At 44.8% G+C, this 15030-nt stretch overlaps 1 pseudogene; it reads right to left on the bottom strand.

Moving 5' to 3' along the window:
- Positions 1 to 3247: 3247 nt before the first annotated feature.
- LOC119321217 overlaps positions 3248 to 15030 on the bottom strand; it is a 32542-nt pseudogene continuing 20759 nt past the window's right edge.

Below are 15030 nucleotides of genomic sequence, written 5' to 3'. Positions count from 1 at the left end.
ATAGTGTCTAATCGGGCTTAGCCAAAATACGTATTGACAAAATACTAAAGAAGTTTAGTATGAAAAAAAGGCAAGAAGAGTTTCTTGTCAAAGTTAGATGGAAGGAGTTCTTAGCAAGTATCGGTATCTTGAAATACTGATGAGCAAAATACATGATTTCAATCACACTTGTGTTAATTCCATGGTATGTAAATAACCAGATATGTCTAGTAGTCCAAGTAAGTTGTGAGTAAAGTTACCGAATGGTCAAACTATTGATCATATGACAACAGTGAGAATGTCATTGAGTACTAACGACATGTTTCTCACATATGAAGAAATTGAAGAGATTGATGTAAGGAGTTAGACCAATACATGCTTGATGCAAGTAGTACATCGATAAAAATCTTCAATCGGTACTTCAAGCGAATTTTGATTTCAATTAAATGATTTATGGTGGTATAGTAAGTTGGAATTGGTCCAAGAAAGTTACTATGGTAAATTCTATAATAGAAGATTGAGTATATTGTCACTTTAGAAGCAACAATAGAGGGTGATGAATCAAAGGTTCATTTATGAACTTGGCATGGTTTCTAAATGATTGTGCAAATAGAACACTGATCTCAAATAGTGGTTCTATAGCTCAATCTAAGGAATCAAAGGTAGTGATGGAAATGGGTAGGGTATGGGGCAGGTAGAGCAATATCATACCCATGCTCGTGTAGTCAATAGGCACAAAATTCTACCCATATCCATACCCATGGGTATGAAACTTTACCCGTACCCATACCCGACGGTTACCTATACCCATTGGGTACCCAATGGGTAGATCAAACGATACACAAGTTATTTGCAATTTTACATTCATCTATAACACATTTGACAAAAAGCATTGATCTCAACTCAATAACATATAGATGAGTACATGGAAATTACCTCAATTCAAATTGAAAATTGGTGACAACTTTAACATAGGTTCACAAGCTCATGACACAACTTTAACATAGGTACGCTTGTGAATCACGTGTAAGGTTCACATGTCCCTATGAACGGGTAGGGTATGGGTATATCCATGGGTAAAAGACTATACCCGTGCCCTGCCCATGACTTAACAAGCAGGGTATGGGTACTATCCATGGGTATAAATTCTGCCCATACCCTGCCCATGCGGGTATGGTATATGTGGGTACTCGTACCCATGGGTAAAATTGTCATCCTTAATAAATGTGTTGCCAGTGATTCAATATATACTAAGCTTGTTTCAGATAAATTATGAATTCATGTGAAAGCATGACAGATGCATTGAAATGCAAATGATACACACGGATCTGGAGATTGTCATATTCGATAGGATGATGTCTATACCACAAGCAGAACATGGATTGACATCAGATTGCCATTGGTGCAAAAGTTAAAAGTGCTAACTAGATTATTGACTCTAGTGCAAGTGGGAGACTATTGGAAATATGCCCTAGAGGCAATAATATTGTATTATTATACTTCCATGTTCATAATTAAGTGTTTCTTTTTTATGCTATAACTGTTATGATCCTGGAATATGCGATTCAGTGGAAAACTCATATGCACGTGTGAAATTATAAACGGATAAAATAAAGGTTCCTAGTCTCGCATCTAAGACTAGCTCAAGTGTTGTTGGTGATCACATTTTCCAGATCATAGGATATCATTAAGTGTAGCGATAGTCCTAAAACAACATTCATATTATGATGTTGAAAGAACAATCATATTGAATCGACCCAAACTTGTTGTTATGAATTGAGGTAATATCGTCTATAACCAATTGTAATAACACGGAGTGTTAACGTGTGATTTTGCTCCTTAGAGCATGAGAGTATCATGGTCACTTCTTACCGTACTATGTACTTTGGGGTTGCTGAAACATCACATGTAACACGGTGATCATAATGACAACTTACATGCTCATAGGAAAGTTTGACAAGTGGTCGTATAGCTCAAGACTGGGATTTGCTCCTCCGGCGATGGAGAGATATTCTTAGGGCCCTCTCGGTGTGATGGCATCCATCATCGTTTGGCCAGACACAAGTGATCTACGTCATGGGGATGCCAGAACACGATAATGAGAAACAAGAACAAAACTGGTAACAAGGATAACTGTATAGTGATCATGTGATGACTCAGGATGATACTGATGGATCCTGAGTTTTGTGAAGTATCGCGGAGCAAAGGGAACATCACATGATAATGAGAGGTTCACTCGAATAACATCCGTGTGCTCACAAGGATCGGTTTGGACGTCCACGGTCCCGTTGTCGGTTATTGAACGAAGGGGTTTCATTCATGTCTTTGAGTTATCGAACCTACGGGGTCACAAGCTTAAGTCAATCACGATCTGTTGAGTGTTAGAAGGACGAGAGTATCAAAGATTTATTTCTGGAATCGTTTCATTAATATTTGAAATAGTTTCGAGAGGATCCAAAAGCATTTCGGGGTAATCGAAAGAGTTTCAAATGTTTTCAGAAATGTTCTTGTGCTAGGACACTTTGGCTGGGCCAAGGGATAAGGCCAATGAGGTCTGAGGTCAGTGCAAATGTAGTTTTGCGAAGGACACGGGCCAGACGCCAGGGTCCTTGGTGCCTAGTCCTAGGCCAGGCGCTATGGTCCGTCGCGTTTTCGGAAATGCCAGGAACCTTAGCGTTTCATGCTGGAATCCGAGGAGTACCCTTCGTTCTACTCCAAGCTGACTTTGGGGAGGCTCCTTCAACATATAAATAGAGGGGCAAGGCTAGCCCCTAGAACACAAGTTTTGGAGCATCCTCTAGTTCATCTAGCCCTAGTTCTAGTGTCCTAATTAACTAATTAGAGTTGGGTCTAGTTCCTCTAGTCCTCATAATTAGAAACCCAGTGTGGTTCTAATCTCCTTCCTCTAATTCTTTGGTGATTATTAGCTCTGGATGGCGAAGCGCTGTCGGATCGTGAAGGCTGCATGTTTGCAACCAAGTAGAGAGGTCGTGCTTTTGGTCTTTGATTCAAGGGACTGTTCATGGGCGGTACGAGGGATCGTTCATCGACGGTTCGAGGGAATCCAAGTACGATCTACACCGACTCGTCTTCTTTCAATGCAACTCGGAGTAGGTAATGATTGTTGATCACAACATGTTATGCATCTTCATATTGATTTTGGGTGTGTATAGGCGCGATTTTTTTTTGTTTTTTACTACGCTTCCCAACACCTAATACTAAGTAGGCCTCTTCCGTAACAACTTCTTGCCAACTGGTATTCCGTTGATCAACAAGAACAATGCAAGATTTTTTTATTCAGCCAAGGTAGTGACAGCAGGGTGCAGTTTACAACAAGAGCAAGAAAATTAAGGTAAACAATTTCAAACATCAAATGCGACGTAGGAATGCTAGATCTTGGGATTTTTGAGATTGTTTTGGGCAGCCTGAGGCCGGATCCTTCGAACTTGCTCTTGGTAATCTCATCAATCCTTCCCGCCATCTCTGGCATGAGGTAGTTGGTCCAACCTCCAACCACACCGCACCTGAAGAAGATCCCGTTGGGAATTTGCATCTCAGCGATTTCGGTCATCCCCGACTGGTTCACCTCCTGGTTGAGCATGCTCTTCATGGCACATGCCTCCGCAATCTCCCTGTCCACTCTGGCCTCATGCTCCCTTGGCGTGAAGGGGCGCTCGATGAACTCGGCAAGGCGCCTCAGCTGGCCGAGAGGGTCAGCGCTGAGCTCCTCGTAAGTCAGGAAGAGCACCTATCCCGGTCTCTCAACGTGCCACCGCCAGTAGCTCAGCACGTGCTCCCAGAATGGCCCATACAATGAGACACCATTGCAGAACTAGTCGTGTGCCTCGTCTATGTCACGTGGGGTGAACTTTCTCACAAAGTGCCAGAGAGACACAAAGCAGTCCTTGGGGTCCCGACACAAATACACCACCTGCATGCATGATGAATTGTTGCAAGCCATTAATGTTGTTGCGTGCTTAGATCCCTAAATTGTCTAGAGGTGTGACGCCAGCCCTCAAACTTTGAATGACAGGCATCCAAATCTTCTCTGCAAAATATAGGTCCAAAGGCTATTCTAGGGTTGCACTGGTTTGAAAGTAGATGACACACTTGTTGTTGGGGAACGTTGCAGAAAATTCAAATTTCTCCTACGGTTTCACCAAGATCCATCTATGAGTTCATCTAAGCAACGAGTCAAGGGAGTGAGTTTGCATCTACATACCACTTGTAGATCGAGTGCGGAAGCGTTCAAGGGGATGGTGATGATGGAGTCGTACTCGTCGTGATTCGGATCACCGATGACCAAGTGCTGAACGGACAGCACCTCCGCGTTCAAAACACGCACGGTACGGGCGACGTCTCCTTCATCTTGATCCAGCAAGGAGGAAGGAGAGGATGAGGAAGACAGCTCCAACGGCAGCACGACGTCGTGGTGTAGTTGGTGCAGCAGTACTCCGACAGGGCTTCGCCAAGCACGTACAGAGGAGGAGAGGTGTTGGGGAGGGGAGGGGCTGCACCTTGAGTTGTGGTGGTGGCTGCCCTCCCCTCACCCCTCTATTTATAGGGGAAGGGGCAAGGGGGGCTGGCCCTCTAGGGGAAACCCTAGAGGGGGGCGGCGGCCAAAGGGAGAGGGGAAAGAGGGGAGGTTGCCCCCCAAGCTAGGGGGCTCCCCCTTTAGGGTTTCCCCCTCCCATGCCTTAGCCACATGGGCCTAGGTGGGGAGGCGTGCCCAGCCCACCAGGGGCTGGCTCCCTCTCCCACACAGCCCATGTGCCCCCCCCGGGAGGGGTGGCCCCTCCCGGTGGACCCCCGGAACCCTTCCGGTGGCCCCGGTACAATACCGGTATGCCCCCGAAACTTTCCAGAGTCCGTTTAACAACTTTCCATATATAAATCTTTACCTCCAGATCATTCCGGAACTCCTCGTGACGTCCGGGATCTCATCCGGGACTCCGAACAACATTCGGTAATCACATACAAGTCTTCCTAATAACCCTAGCGTCACCGAACCTTAAGTGTGTAGACCCTACGGGTTCGGGAGACATGCAGACATGACCGAGATGCTCTCAGGTCAATAACCAACAGCGGGATCTGGATACCCATGTTGGCTCCCACATGCTCCTCAATGTTGTCATCGGATGAACCACGACGTCAAGGGTTCAAGCAACCCCGTATACTATTCCCTTTATCAGACGGTATGTTACTTGCCCGAGACTCGATCATCGGTATCCCAATACCTCGTTCAGTCTCGTTACCGGCAAGTCACTTTACTCATACCGTAATGCATGATCCCGTGACCAGACACTTGGCCACCTTGAGCTCATTATGATGATGCACTACCGAGTGGGCCCAGTGATACCTCTCCGTAACACGGAGTGACAAATCCCAGTCTCGATCCGTGTCAACCCAACAGACACTTTCGGAGATACCTGTAATGCATCTTTATAGTCACCCAGTTACGTTGTGACGTTTGGTACACCCAAAGCACTCCTACGGTATCCGGGAGTTACACGATCTCATGGTCTAAGGAAGAGATACTTGACATTGGAAAAGCTCTAGCAAATGAACTAACCGACCTTTGTGCTATGCTTAGGATTGGGTCTTGTCCATCACATCATTCTCCTAATGATGTGATCCCGTTATCAATGACATCCAATGTCCATAGCTAGGAAACCATGACTATCTGTTGATCACAACGAGCCAGTCAACTAGAGGCTCACTAGGGACATATTGAGGTCTATGTATTCACACGTGTATTATGATTTCCGGATAATACAATTATAGCATGAATAAAAGACAATTATCATGAACAAAGAAATATAATAATAACACTTTTATTATTGCCTCTAGGGCATATTTCCAACAGTCTCCCACTTGCACTAGAGTCAATAATCTAGTTACATTGTGATGAATCGAACACCCATAGAGTTCTGGTGCTGATCATGTTTTGCTCGCGAGAGAGGTTTAGTCAACGGATCTGCGACATTCAGATACGTATGTACTTTGCAAATTTCTATGTCTCCATCTTGAACATTTTCACGGATGGAGTTGAAACGACACTTGATGTGCCTGGTCTTCTTGTGAAACCTGGGCTCCTTGGCAAGGGCAATAGCTCCAGTGTTGTCACAGAAGAGTTTGATCGGCCCCGACGCATTGGGTATGACTCCTAGGTCGGTGATGAACTCCTTCACCCAAATAGCTTCATGCGCTGCCTCCGAGGCTGCCATGTACTCCGCTTCACATGTAGATCCCGCCACCACGCTCTGCTTGGAGCTGCACCAGCTTACTGCTCCACCATTCAACATATACACGTATCCGGTTTGTGACTTAGAGTCATCCAGATCTGTGTCGAAGCTAGCGTCGACGTAACCCTTTACGACGAGCTCTTCGTCACCTCCATAAACGAGAAACATGTCCTTTGTCCTTTTCAGGTACTTCAGGATATTCTTGACCGCTGTCTAGTGTTCCTTGCCGGGATTACTTTGGTACCTTCCTACCAAACTTACGGCAAGGTTTACATCAGGTCTGGTACACAGCATGGCATACATAATAGATCCTATGGCTGAAGCATAGGGGATGACACTCATCTCTTCTATATCTTTTGTCGTGGTCGGGCATTGAGCCGAGCTCAATCTCACACCTTGCAATACAGGCAAGAACCCCTTCTTGGACTGATCCATTTTGAACTTCTTCAAAATTTTATCAAGGTATGTGCTTTGTGAAAGATCTATGAGGCGTCTCGATCTATTTCTATAGATCTTGATGCCTAATATATAAGCAGCTTCTCCAAGGTCCTTCATTGAAAAACACTTATTCAAGTAGGCCTTAATGCTGTCCAAGAATTCTATATCATTTCCCATCAATAGTATGTCATCTACATATAATATGAGAAATGCTACAGAGCTCCCACTCACTTTCTTGTAAACGCATGCTTCTCCATAAGTCTGCATAAACCCAAACGCTTTGATCATCTCATCAAAGCGAATGTTCCAACTCCGAGATGCTTGCACCAACCCATAAATGGATCGCTGGAGCTTGCATACTTTGTTAGCGTTCTAAGGATCGACAAAACCTTCCGGCTGCATCATATACAGTTCTTCCTTAAGATAACCGTTAAGGAATGCCGTTTTGACGTCCATCTGCCATATCTCATAATCATAGTATGCGGCAATTGCTAACATGATTCGGACGGACTTAAGCTTCGCTACGGGAGAGAAAGTTTCATCGTAGTCAATCCCTTGAACTTGCCGATAACCCTTAGCGACAAGTCGAGCTTTATAGATGGTAACATTACCATCCGCGTCCGTCTTCTTCTTAAAGATCCATTTGTTTTCTATCGCTCGCCGATCATCGGGCAAGTCAGTCAAAGTCCATACTTTGTTTTCATACATGGATTCTATCTCGGATTTCATGGCTTCTAGCCATTTGTTGGAATTTGGACCCGCCACAGCTTCTTCATAGTTCGAAGGTTCACCGTTGTCTAACAACATGATTTCCAGGACAGGGTTGCCGTACCACTCTGGTGCGGAACGTGTCCTTGTGGACCTACGAAGTTCTGTAGCAACTTGATCCGAAGTACCTTGATCATCATGATTTTCCTGTTCAGTTGGTGTAGGCATCACAGGAACATTTTCCTGGGCTGCACTACTTTCCCGTTCAAGAGGTAGTACTTCATCGAGTTCTACTTTCCTCCCACTTACTTCTTTTGAGAGAAACTCTTTTTCCAGAAAGGATCCGTTCTTGGCAACAAAGATCTTGCCCTCGGATCTTAAGTAGAAGGTATACCCAATGGTTTCCTTAGGGTATCCTATGAAGACGCATTTTTCCGACTTGGGTTCGAGCTTTTCAGGTTGAAGTTTCTTGACATAAGCATCGCATCCCCAAACTTTTAGAAACGACAGCTTAGGTTTCTTCCCAAACCATAATTCATATGGTGTCATCTCAACGGATTTAGACGGTGCCCTATTTAAAGTGAATGTAGCTATCTCTAGAGCGTATCCCCAAAATGATAGTGGTAAATCGGCAAGAGACATCATAGACCGCACCATATCTAATAGAGTGCGATTACGACGTTCGGACACACCGTTACGCTGAGGTGTTCCAGGCGGCGTGAGTTGTGAAACGATTCCACATTTCCTTAAGTGTGTACCAAATTCGTGACTTAAGTATTCTCCTCCACGATCTGATCGTAGGAATTTTATCTTTCGGTCACGTTGATTCTCTACCTCATTCTGAAATTCCTTGAACTTTTCAAAGGTCTCAGACTTGTGTTTCATTAAGTAGACATACCCATATCTACTCAAGTCATCAGTGAGAGTGAGAACATAACGATATCCTCCGCGAGCCTCAACACTCATTGGACCGCACACATCGGTATGTATGATTTCCAACAAGTTGGTTGCTCGCTCCGTTGTTCCGGAGAATGGAGTCTTGGTCATCTTGCCCATGAGGCATGGTTCGCATGTGTCAAATGATTCATAATCGAGAGACTCTAAAAGTCCATCAGCATGGAGCTTCTTCATGCGCTTGACACCAATGTGACCAAGGCGGCAGTGCCACAAGTATGTGGGACTATCGTTATCAACTTTACATCTTTTGGTATTCATGCTATGAATATGTGTAGTATTACGCTCGAGATTCATTAAGAATAAACCATTGACCATCGGAGCATGACCATAAAACATATCTCTCATATAAATCGAACAACCATTATTCTCAGACTTAAATGAGTAGCCATCTCGTATTAAACGAGATCCAGATACAATGTTCATGCTCAAACTTGGCACTAAAAAACAATTATTAAGGTTCAAAACTAATCCCGTGGGTAAATGTAGAGGTAGCGTGCCGACGGCGATCACATCGACTCTGGAACCATTCCCGACGCGCATCGTCACCTCGTCCTTCGCCAGTCTCCGCTTATTCCGCAGCTCCTGTTGTGAGTTACAAATATGAGCAACGGCACCGGTATCAAATACCCAGGAGTTACTACGAGTACTGGTAAGGTACACATCAATTACATGTATATCAAATATACCTTTAGTGTTGCCGGCCTTCTTATCCGCTAAGTATTTGGGGTAGTTCCGCTTCCAGTGACCCTTCCCCTTGCAATAAAAGCACTCAGTCTCAGGCTTGGGTCCATTCTTTGACTTCTCCCCGGCAACTGGCTTACCGGGCGCGGCAACCTCCTTGCCGTCCTTCTTGAAGTTCTTCTTACCCTTGCCCTTCTTGAACTTAGTGGTCTTATTGACCATCAACACTTGATGTTCTTTCTTGATTTCAACCTCTGCTGACTTCAGCATAGAAAATACTTCAGGAATGGTCTTTACCATCCCCTGCATATTGTAGTTCATCACAAAGCTCTTGTAGCTTGGTGGGAGCGACTGAAGGATTCTGTCAATGACTGCCTCATCAGGGAGGTTAATATTCAGCTGGGTCATACGGTTGTGCAACCCAGACATCTTGAGTATGTGCTCACTGACAGAACTATTTTCCTCCATCTTACAACTATAGAACTTGTCGGAGATGTCATATCTCTCGACCCGGGCGTGAGCTTGGAAAACTAGTTTCAGCTCCTCGAACATCTCATATGCTCCGTGATGCTCAAAACGCTTTTGGAGCCCCGGTTCTAAGCTGTAAAGCATGCCGCACTGAACGAGGGAGTAATCATCAGCACGAGACTGCCAAGCATTCATAATGTCTTGGTTCTCTGGGATGGGAGCGTCACCTAGCGGTCCTTCTAGGACATATTGTTTCCTGGCAGCTATGAGGATGATCCTCAGGTTCCGGACCCAGTCCGTATAGTTGCTGCCATCATCTTTCAGCTTGGTTTTCTCTAGGAACGCGTTGAAGTTCAAGTTGACATGAGCGTTGGCCATATGATCTACAAGACATATTTGCAAAAGGTTTTAGACTAAGTTCATGATAATTAAGTTCATCTAATCAAATTATTGAATGAACTCCCACTCAGATTAGACATCCCTCTAGTCATCTAAGTGTTACACAATCCGAGTCGACTAGGCCGTGTCCGATCATCACGTGAGACGGACTAGTCATCGTCGGTGAACATTCTCATGTTGATCATATCTTCCATACGACTCGTGTTCGACCTTTCGGTCTCCGTGTTCCGAGACCATGTCTGTACATGCTAGGCTCGTCAAGTTAACCCTAAGTGTTTTTGCATGTGTAAAACTGTCTTACACCCGTTGTATGTGAACGTAAGGATCTATCACACCCGATCATCACATGGTGCTTCGAAACGACGAACTTTAGCAACGGTGCACAGTTAGGGGGAACACTTTCTTGAAATTGTTATAAGGGATCATCTTATTTACTTCCGTCGATCTAAGTAAACAAGATGCATAAACATAATAAACATCACATGCAATTATATAAAGTAGTGACATGATATGGCCAATATCATATAGCTCCTTTGATCTTCATCTTCGGGGCTCCATGATCATCTTGTCACCGGCATGACACCATGATCTCCATCATCATGATCTCCATCATTGTGTTTTCATGAAGTTGTCACGCCAACGACTACTTCTACTTCTATGACTAACGCGTTTAGCAATAAAGTAAAGTAGTTTACATGGCGTTCTTCGATGACACGCATGTCATACAAAATAAAGACAACTCCTATGGCTCCTGCCGGTTGTCATACTCATCGACATGCAAGTCGTGATTCCTATTACAAGAACATGATCTCATACATCACAATATATCATTCATCATTCATCACAACTTCTGGCCATATCACATCACATGACAATTGCTGCAAAAGCAAGTTAGACGTCCTCTAATTGTTGTTGCATCTTTTACGTGGCTGCAATTGGGTTCTAGCAAGAACGTTTTCTTACCTACGAATAACCACAACGTGATCTTGTCAACTTCTATTTACCCTTCATAAGGACCCTTTTCATCGAATCCGCTCCAACTAAAGTGGGAGAGACAGACACCCGCCAGCCACCTTATGCAACTAGTGCATGTCAGTCAGTGGAACCGGTCTCACGTAAGCGTACGTGTAAGGTTGGTCCGGGCCGCTTCATCCCACAATACCGCTGAAGCAAGATAAGACTAGTAGCGGCAAGCAAGTTGAAAAGATCCACGCCCACAACAAAATTGTGTTCTACTCCTGCAATAGAGAACTACGCATAGACCTAGCTCATGATGCCACTGTTGGGGAACGTTGTAGAAAATTAAAAATTTTCCTACGGTTTCACCAAGATCCATCTATGAGTTCATCTAAGCAACGAGTCAAGGGAGTGAGTTTGCATCTACATACCACTTGTAGATCGAGTGCGGAAGCGTTCAAGTGGATGGTGATGATGGAGTCGTACTCGTCGTGATTCGGATCACCGATGACCAAGTGCTGAACGGACAGCACCTCCACGTTCAACACACGTACGGTACGGGCGACGTCTCCTTCGTCTTGATCCAGCAAGGAGGAAGGAGAGGATGAGGAAGACAGCTCCAACGGCAGCACGACGGCGTGGTGTAGTTGGTGCAGCAGTACTCCGACAGGGCTTCGCCAAGCACGTACGGAGGAGGAGAGGTGTTGGGGAGGGGAGGGGCTGCGCCTTGAGTTGTGGTGGTGGCTGCCCTCCCCTCACCCCTCTATTTATAGGGGAAGGGGAAAGGGGGGGCGGCCCTCTAGGGGAAACCCTAGAGGGGGGCGGCGGCCAAAGGGAGAGGGGAAAGAGGGGAGGCTTGCCCCCCAAGCTAGGGGGCGCCCCTTTAGGGTTTCCCCCTCCCATGCCTTAGCCGCATGGGCCTAGGTGGGGAGGCGCGCCCAGCCCACCAGGGGCTGGCTCCCTCTCCCACACAGCCCATGTGCCCCCCCCGGGAGGGATGGCCCCTCCCGGTGGACCCCCGGAACCCTTCCGGTGGCCCCGGTACAATACCGGTAATGCCCCCGAAACTTTCCGGAGTCCGTTTAACAACTTTCCATATATAAATCTTTACCTCCGGATCATTTCGGAACTCCTCGTGACGTCCGGGATCTCATCCGGGACTCCGAACAACATTCTGTAATCACATACAAGTCTTCCTAATAACCCTAGCATCACCGAACCTTAAGTGTGTAGACCCTACGGGTTCGGCAGACATGCAGACATGACCGAGATGCTCTCAGGTCAATAACCAACAGCGGGATCTGGATACCCATGTTGGCTCCCACATGCTCCTCGATGTTGTCATCGGATGAACCACGACGTCAAGGGTTCAAGCAACCCCGTATACTATTCCCTTTATCAAACGGTATGTTACTTGCCCGAGACTCGATCGTCGGTATCCCAATACCTCGTTCAGTCTCGTTACGGGCAAGTCACTTTACTCGTACCGTAATGCATGATCCCGTGACCAGACACTTGGCCACCTTGAGCTCATTATGATGATGCACTACCGAGTGGGCCCAGTGATACCTCTCCGTAACACGGAGTGACAAATCCCAGTCTCGATCCGTGTCAACCCAACAGACACTTTCGGAGATACCTGTAATGCATCTTTATAGTCACCCAGTTACGTTGTGACGTTTGGTACACCCAAAGCACTCCTATGGTATCCGGGAGTTACACGATCTCATGGTCTAAGGAAGAGATACTTGACATTGGAAAAGCTCTAGCAAATGAACTAACCGACCTTTGTGCTATGCTTAGGATTGGGTCTTGTCCATCACATCATTCTCCTAATGATGTGATCCCGTTATCAATGACATCCAATGTCCATAGCCAGGAAACCATGACTATCTGTTGATCACAACGATCCAGTCAACTAGAGGCTCACTAGGGACATATTGAGGTCTATGTATTCACACATGTATTATGATTTCCGGATAATACAGTTATAGCATGAATAAAAGACAATTATCATGAACAAAGAAATATAATAATAACACTTTTATTATTGCCTCTAGGGCATATTTCCAACACTTGTTACATTTCAAGGATTCCAATGTCAACTTTCATGGTTCGAGGACTTACGTGACATCCTGAAATAATTGAAGGACTTATCACTCATAGACAACGTACGCACCTTGCATCCCGACACCACAATGGAGGGTGGCAGAGGCTCAGCCGGGATGTGTGTGGCAAAGAGCCGTGGGGATGGAAGCGAGCTCAGGTCGGGAATCTGTCCCTTGGTGTAGACCTGGGTCTCGAGGAAAGGAATGAGCTGGTGGGAGTTGTGGGAGGTGAGCTGCCGAAATATGGACGATGATGTGTTGTCGGTGCGGTGGGCCGCAGCATAGAGGAGGGGAGTAAATAGCATAAAACCACTACTTTACAGGCTAGGGTTCCAAAAAACTACCGGAAATATTTTTTCTCTCTGATAACTACCAAGTCAGGGGTCGGCTGTTTCAAAAAACCCAAATCATCATGTGATTTAAAATCAATCCAGATTATGACAGGTCGGGCCCGCACCTAAAGAGGATGTTTGTTTGACTGTTAGCTTACACATGGGGTCCACATGTCAGCCTCAACCTGTAACATCCCAAAATTCTAAATTTTGGAATGTTATAATAAATAGATAGATTTGTTTGTTTGTTTGAATTGTTGTGTGATTGATTGAGTGAAATTTGAAACTTTTTGAAAGTTAAATGAGAGGGAATAAAAGGACTTTTCCAAACTTTCATTTTTGCTTTCTGATCTCCGTGAATTCAAATATTTCTCATCACAAAACTCTGGAGAGAGGATAACATGACTTCTTCCATTTAAATGAAAAAGGGGTGTTGAAAATATTTGAATTTCATTTGGAAATATTTTCTAATTCATAAACTTCATGCAACTCAGTGATTTTCACGAGCGAAGATAAAATGACTTCTTCAAATTATATGAAATATGAGTTGGGAGTTTCAAAGAATTAAATTCAAAGTTCTTTTGAATTTATTTTCAATTTGGAGTTATTTGAGTTTTATTCAAATTATTTTTCTCCAAAAAAAATATATATGGAAAATAGGGTAACATGATTTCCTACATCAGAAAATTGGAGAGAAATTAATTTGAAGTCATTTTGGTATTTTAAAAATGATTTTTATTGGATTTTATTGGACCAGTAACACTGTGTGAATTATTAGAATTTTTGTGAATTTTATTTGAAGCTAAAATAATGTCCATGTTGTAGAAAATCTTTTTCTGCAAATTTTGGTATATTATATGCTTATATAAAAGTTTTAGTCATTTTTTTTTTGTTCTCTAAAATTTTTGTTTAAAGAAAAAAAATACTGCAGCGCCTTGGGCCAAAGGCCCAAGCCGCCAAAACCACCGGCCAGCCACAAGGCCATCACACGCGCCGCACCAAGGGAGCCAGGGAGCCGCTCCTTTTCCTTTTTCCTAATACTAGTAGGATTTGATCCCGTTTCGTTTATTCCGATTTGTTTCTAGATCTTTTCCCTTTTGTTTCCTAATTTTAAAAATAGGAATGGAATCGTTTTTATTAGGAAAAACCTGGCCCATTAAGCACTTTCCTATTCTAGCCCAACAAGAGATCATCTCCTTCCTCTGTTTCCTCTCACGTTACAGAAGCTTTCCATATCCATGGAGACAGGAATCCCCACCTTCCCGATCTCCCTCGTCTTTCCATCCCAGCGCCTCCCGAGACCGCCTATAAAACCCCCTCCCTCTCCTCGTTCCATTCCTCCCATCACCACGCCCCCTCCCTGCCCGTAGCCTTCTCGCCACCGTCCTCCTTTTCCTGCCTAGAAACGCTCACCAGGAGCTCTCCTGGAACCTCCCCATCGCCCAGCGCCACCTCCCCTAGCGCCGACCCCCTCCTCCGCCACCCCCACCCTCGCCGGCGACCTCGCCCCCCTCGCCGGAGCAGCCCTCCACATCGCCGTCTCCTTCCTACCATCTCTGCCTCACGTACAGGTAACTCCGTTTTCGTTTTCAGATTTATTTCCGTAACAGATTTAGTTCCGTTCTTGTTTAGCTTATAACTTTTGATCTAGAAGTCCAATGATGCTGATTCTTTTTGCGTTAGATCACAATTTTCTTGTAGTTTCCAAAAATATATAATTTGTCTATGTTTGGATTTATAAAAATTGAGTTAGATCAG

The sequence above is a fragment of the Triticum dicoccoides genome, chromosome 6B (genome assembly GCF_002162155.2).
Source record: "Triticum dicoccoides isolate Atlit2015 ecotype Zavitan chromosome 6B, WEW_v2.0, whole genome shotgun sequence".
NCBI classification, from domain to species: domain Eukaryota; kingdom Viridiplantae; phylum Streptophyta; class Magnoliopsida; order Poales; family Poaceae; genus Triticum; species Triticum dicoccoides.
Note: the sequence above shows the minus strand (reverse complement) of the source record. Positions and strands in the feature narration are given on the sequence as shown.